The sequence below is a fragment of the Epinephelus lanceolatus genome, chromosome 11 (genome assembly GCF_041903045.1).
Source record: "Epinephelus lanceolatus isolate andai-2023 chromosome 11, ASM4190304v1, whole genome shotgun sequence".
Taxonomy (NCBI): domain Eukaryota; kingdom Metazoa; phylum Chordata; class Actinopteri; order Perciformes; family Serranidae; genus Epinephelus; species Epinephelus lanceolatus.
Window position 1 is genome coordinate 8,004,185 of NC_135744.1, and position 5,800 is coordinate 8,009,984.

The window sequence follows — 5,800 nt, forward strand, 5'->3', positions numbered from 1 at the left end:
AGCAGACCCATCTCTAGAACAACTGTTAAGAGGAGACTGCGCCAATCAGGCCTTCATGGTCAAATAGCTGCTAGGAAACCACTGCTAAGGAGAGGCAACAAGCAGAAGAGATTTGTTTGGGCCAAGAAACACAAGGAATGGCCATTAGACCAGTGGAAATCTGTGCTTTAGTCTGATGAGTCCAAATTTGAGATCTTTGGTTCCAACCGCCGTGTCTTTGTGAGACGCAGAAAAGGTGAACGGATGGATTCCACATGCCTGGTTCCCACTGTGAAGCATGGAGGAGGAGGTGTGATGGTGTGGGGGTGTTTTGCTGGTGACACTGTTGGGGATTTATTCAAAATTGAAGGCACACTGAACCAGCATGGCTACCACAGCATCCTGCAGCGACATGCCATCCCATCCGGTTTGCGTTTAGTTGGACGATCATTTATTTTTCAACAGGACAATGACCCCAAACACACCTCCAGGCTGTGTAAGGGCTATTTGACCAAGAAGGAGAGTGATGGAGTGCTGCGGCAGATGACCTGGCCTCCACAGTCACCGGACCTGAACCCAATCGAGATGGTTTGGGGTGAGCTGGACCGCAGAGTGAAGGCAAAGGGGCCAACAAGTGCTAAACACCTCTGGGAACTCCTTCAAGACTGTTGGAAAACCATTTCAGGTGACTACCTCTTGAAGCTCATGGAGAGAATGCCAAGAGTGTGCAAAGCAGTAATCAGAGCAAAGGGTGGCTATTTTGAAGAAACTAGAATATAAAACATGTTTTCAGTTATTTCACCTTTTTTTGTTAAGTACATAACTCCACATGTGTTCATTCATAGTTTTGATGCCTTCAGTGAGAATCTACAATGTAAATAGTCATGAAAATAAAGAAAACGCATTGAATGAGAAGGTGTGTCCAAACTTTTGGCCTGTACTGTATGTTTTTAGGTAGAAAGAAGAACAGTGGAGGGGTCTTTTACTCATGACTTGAATGTTTCCAAAATCCAGGCTCCAAGTCCTGATTTAATATTTTTAAGAGTTTTTCTGGGTTTCCTTGAGAAAGACTGAAAGACCAGTATAGGCTCCTGCCAACAGTCTAACTTTTTTAGGTTTACCCTTTGCCCTTTTAATGTCATTACACACCTACTGCGTTATGTTCCTGGTATGATTGGATTCTTTATGTAGGCTCCTCATCACCTCCTCTTCTGTGTCTGACCTTGAACTCTTTAACCTTTTATAGTTATCGCAATAGTTACACAAAGACCACCAGAGCATCCAGTGGGGGAGTTCATCATAGCAAATAAGAGAAATGTCAGACACATCCCACTCTCAACACTTCCACCTATTCACAGCTCAGACATTTCCCTGAGGTGGGGGAACCTAATGGGTGATAGTTTCACTTTAGTGGGACCGCCACTGGCAGCGATTGAAGCCTATAGTATAGTACAGTGTACTATAGTAAGGCATAGTGTCGTGTAGTCTTTTATAGTTTAGTGTTGTGGAGTGTATGTAGTGTAGTATACTTTACTTTAGTATAGTAGCCTATAGTATAGTATAGTATATTATAGTATAATATAGTTATCAGGTGTAGTTGGATGTGGTGTAGTGTAAGTTGTAAATTTGGGTTGTCGCAACAGCTTATTCAAATGTAACAGCCTACATGTAAATAAGAATAAGAGCTGCAACGATTAATCGTTTAATCAATTAGTTGTCAACTACTTTGATAATCCATTATTTTGAATATTTTTTTAAAAGGAAAAAGGCAAGATTCTCTGACTTCAGCTTCTTAAAATGTGAATATTATCTCAGTTCTTTACCTGCTGTAACTGAATACATTTTGGTTGTGGACAAAACAAGACTTTTGAGGTCATCACCTTGGGCTTTGGGAGACACTGATCAACATGTTTTTTTACCATTTTGTGGACTAAAAAACTAACTGGTTAATAGAGAAAATCAACAGATTAAGCTACAATGAAAATAATTACTTGCGGCCCTAATAAGAAATAAAAATAAGAATAAAATGACTTCTGACTGTTTATATTATGTAACATTTTCTTAAGGGATTGAAATCATATTACTTTTTTTATTTTGTTAAGAATGTGAGTGTGAATCTGTTGTGGGAGATTTGTTCTACCATCCAAGGGCTTAATTTACACTACAACATAACCCTGTGAAGAAATACCGACCCATGTCCAGTCTAAGTGTAGATGCATATTACTGTTCAATGAGAGTAACAGTGTGTTTAACAAAGCAGCAGGAACAACACATCTTTTCACACAGATGCAATAGATGTTATTTTAATAGGTGTTCAAGAAGTAATAGTTGCGTCAGCAGAAAGTGTAAAAGGAATAATAGTTGCATCAGCAAACAGTGTTATGACATAGGAGTTTTGTTGTGGGGTGGGGTGGGGTAGGGAGGCTGGGTGGGCGGGTGGGTGGGTGGCTGAGGGATCCCTCACTAAGCAGGGGTTCCAGTAAGGCAAGGCTGCATTTAACCACTGGGCTGTAACAATAAAAAAAAAACCCACATCTGTCATGATGATTACTAGTAACATAAATTAGATTAAGCTCATGTTGTACAAACTATCAGAGGAAAGAGCCTTAAAGATCTGGCATAACCTCTTCTTCACACAAAACAAACAAAAGGAAGCCATGATCTACATTCCAGTAAAGGGTAGATTATCTTATACACGTTCATGTATAAATGGATGCATATTCAGTTGTATATTTTATTGTTTTTTATTCAACTAAACCTATAAAAAGGAACAGTAATAAATAAGTTGAAACTCAAGCATTCAATTGTTCTATCTGATTGCAGGAGCGTCCTTGTTTTAAAAACTGTCCTGATCAGACTTTCACTTTTACTGCAAAGGAAAAAAAAAAAAAAAAGAAGAAGTAGCAAACCAGGGAGAGCTATTGTCCCACCACTCAAAATGCAACAATCTCTCAGTTATCAGTCTCATGGATGTTTACATGGTACAGTAAGTCCTTTGGACTTAAAACCTCCACACATTTCCTCTGAGTTCGCAGCACAGCAGCTATCCTGTCATGAGAACTGTTGGTTGTAACGAACTATGCACCTAAGGAACAGTATACCATCATAGCATACATACAGTACAATCAAGACTGAATTAGAAAAATACAGGTACAAAATGATTACATTCAAGAAGACAGTACTAGCACAAAAGGGTATTATAGTCATTTAGGTAACTAATATAGGAATTTCAACTTTATAGAAGCATTTTCTAGATAGAAAAAGTGAGGGGATGGGGGAATATTATGGCTGTTTGGTAGATGTGTGGATTTGTTATTGACTGGATTCTCGCATATATCATAGTTAAAATGCATAATTTCCATAGAGTGGGTAAAAATTATATATTTTCTTCAAAGACCGTGATCATTTTGGTTTGGGTCATAAGGTGCAAATACTGTATAGTAAAAGAGGCATTGAGTGGTGCCCTTTTGTTGCACTTCATTCCAACTCTGGGCTCAAACATCATGGAAATCCCATTTGATACACAGGATGAATTGTGCTGATATTGTTACCTGAAGATTTACACACCTAGGAAATGCAGTGCAACTGTTATGACAGCTTTCTTTAAAAAAGAAGAAGAAGAAAAAAAAAGGACAGGATTTCCATTTGAATATACTTTTCCCTTTTCTTTGGCAAATGTCAATAAACTCACTTGCTATAAGCAAATATATCTATATTTGGGGGGAAGACAATTTCTTTGTCTTTGCAAAGAACTACACTGACGTCAACCAGTGGAAGAACTATACAGTTTACTGCTCGGATGACATCATCTACTTTTTTCTCGTAACTGAAAAAATAGATATACCATTTATTTTAAGGATTATTGTAAAGCATAATGTGGTTCCCTTAAGCTTAACTGGGAAACATTTGCAGTTAGTTTAATAGATATTAAGGACAAATTTAGAGAGGAATTATAGATTTGTTGCATGTACTGTACTGTTTGCACACAAGGGCCTACAGAAGCAAAACATTATTACGATGTAACAATGCCTTGATATAGGAAAATGCTCTATTTCAAGACACGAGTTCTCTAAGACCCATTCATTTCTTATTTGTCTGTCCTGTCATCAAGTGTCCAAAAGTACTCGGAACACATCTTAACACATATCCAAGAAATGGTGTTGCAGTCGCAGTCAGATGCACACCTCCAGAGGTGAAAAGACAAGCTCATTGTCTAGAGACTGTGCATTTTATCTCAGTGCCTGTTTGCTTAGCAGGTAAGCATGGATGCATTCATCGTCTATGAGCTTGATCTTTTTTTTTGACAACATTCTTAATCCAGTAAACTTGACCTCGGGAGAAAGCATAAAGAGGACCTAGTTAAAAGCGCATCATAAACTCACACATTTTGACAGAAGGACAATTAAATAGAAAACGAAGAGCTATAAAAGTTAGAAATGTGAATCTAAAACGTGATAAATTAAGTATTGGTCTACACAGAGGAATAAAAGGCTGCTAGGTAAGGAGGCGAGGGGTATTGCTGGGGAGTCTGCGTAGCTCTCAGTTACCCTCTGTGCCTGTGGCAGCTCTTCCAGGTTCCACCAACCCTCGGGAAGACAACAAACCTGCAGCTTTACTGCATCCTTCCTGATTTTCCTCACTTCTACAGCTGATCGACTGTAAACAAAAGTATGGCCAAGACAGAGGCGTGGAAATGGAATGATTCTGACCAAACATTAACAAAACAAAGCTAAAAATAAAGAACACAAAGTTGCCTCTAAATATAAATACTTCTAAAGATCAAAACATTGATTACATGTGACCTCCGAGTAGACCATTACTTGGCAATAAAATCTCAAAAGGCCGATAGGAAAATAATGGGGGAACTGTTATTAAATGCCTTGTCTCCATTGGCACTGTGAGGAACCAGAGTAGAATAGCGTGGTCTGATTATGACACGTTAAATCAATATTTTGTTTCTGCACTAAATCAGAAAAAAAAAACACTTACTTTTTTTCTCATTTTGTGAGAAGCAGTATAAAACAATTTCATGAAACAAATATTCCACTTTGACTTATAACTTCCAATCTTTTACACTGGAGCATGTGGTTGGCTTTAGCCAGGTCCTGAGGACAGTGAAGACACTACTGAGAGGGTATGGTTTAAGAACACTGTGACTTGTGGAGACAAGGCATTTCATTACTCTTCTGAGAGCAACTCAAACTTCAGCTACAAATTAGTGCAGTGTTTATGTGATTTAAAACAAAAACCTATTCCACGAAATAAGTCGCACACAAGGAATTAACCTTTCTAACTGCTACGCAAACTGCAATAAGATCAAGTATTGACAAAACTGCATTTCACTATTCAAAAAATGTTTACACTGACTTTAGGACTGTGATGGCATTGAGCAAGAAGCTGGTTCTAGGTCTGGGTGGGGTGGAGGGTCTATGTGGGAGGGTTAAGGCTATATTTGAATCACTTTCACACAACCTCCCAATCACACGAAGAAGCTTTTAAGCTGCCCTGCTGTCTCATAAGCCTGACAGGGACACTGTGAACCTACCACTAAAAGATAAGCAGGACAAACAAACACCCTCAGCTATAGTCAACTCTAGATGCAAAGGTATGCACAGGTCTACTCTTACACATTCAGTCTAACGTGATTATTTGTAGCTACCACATACTGTTTTACAGTAGCATCATAACTTACATATCAAATACTAAACCATGATTTCTCCATAGTTTGAGCACACCAGATGAGTGTACCACAGGAAAACATTAAGCAAGTAGTTGGTGATGGAAGTCTATCCATGATGATCATTTACCCTGGTTGAAGTCA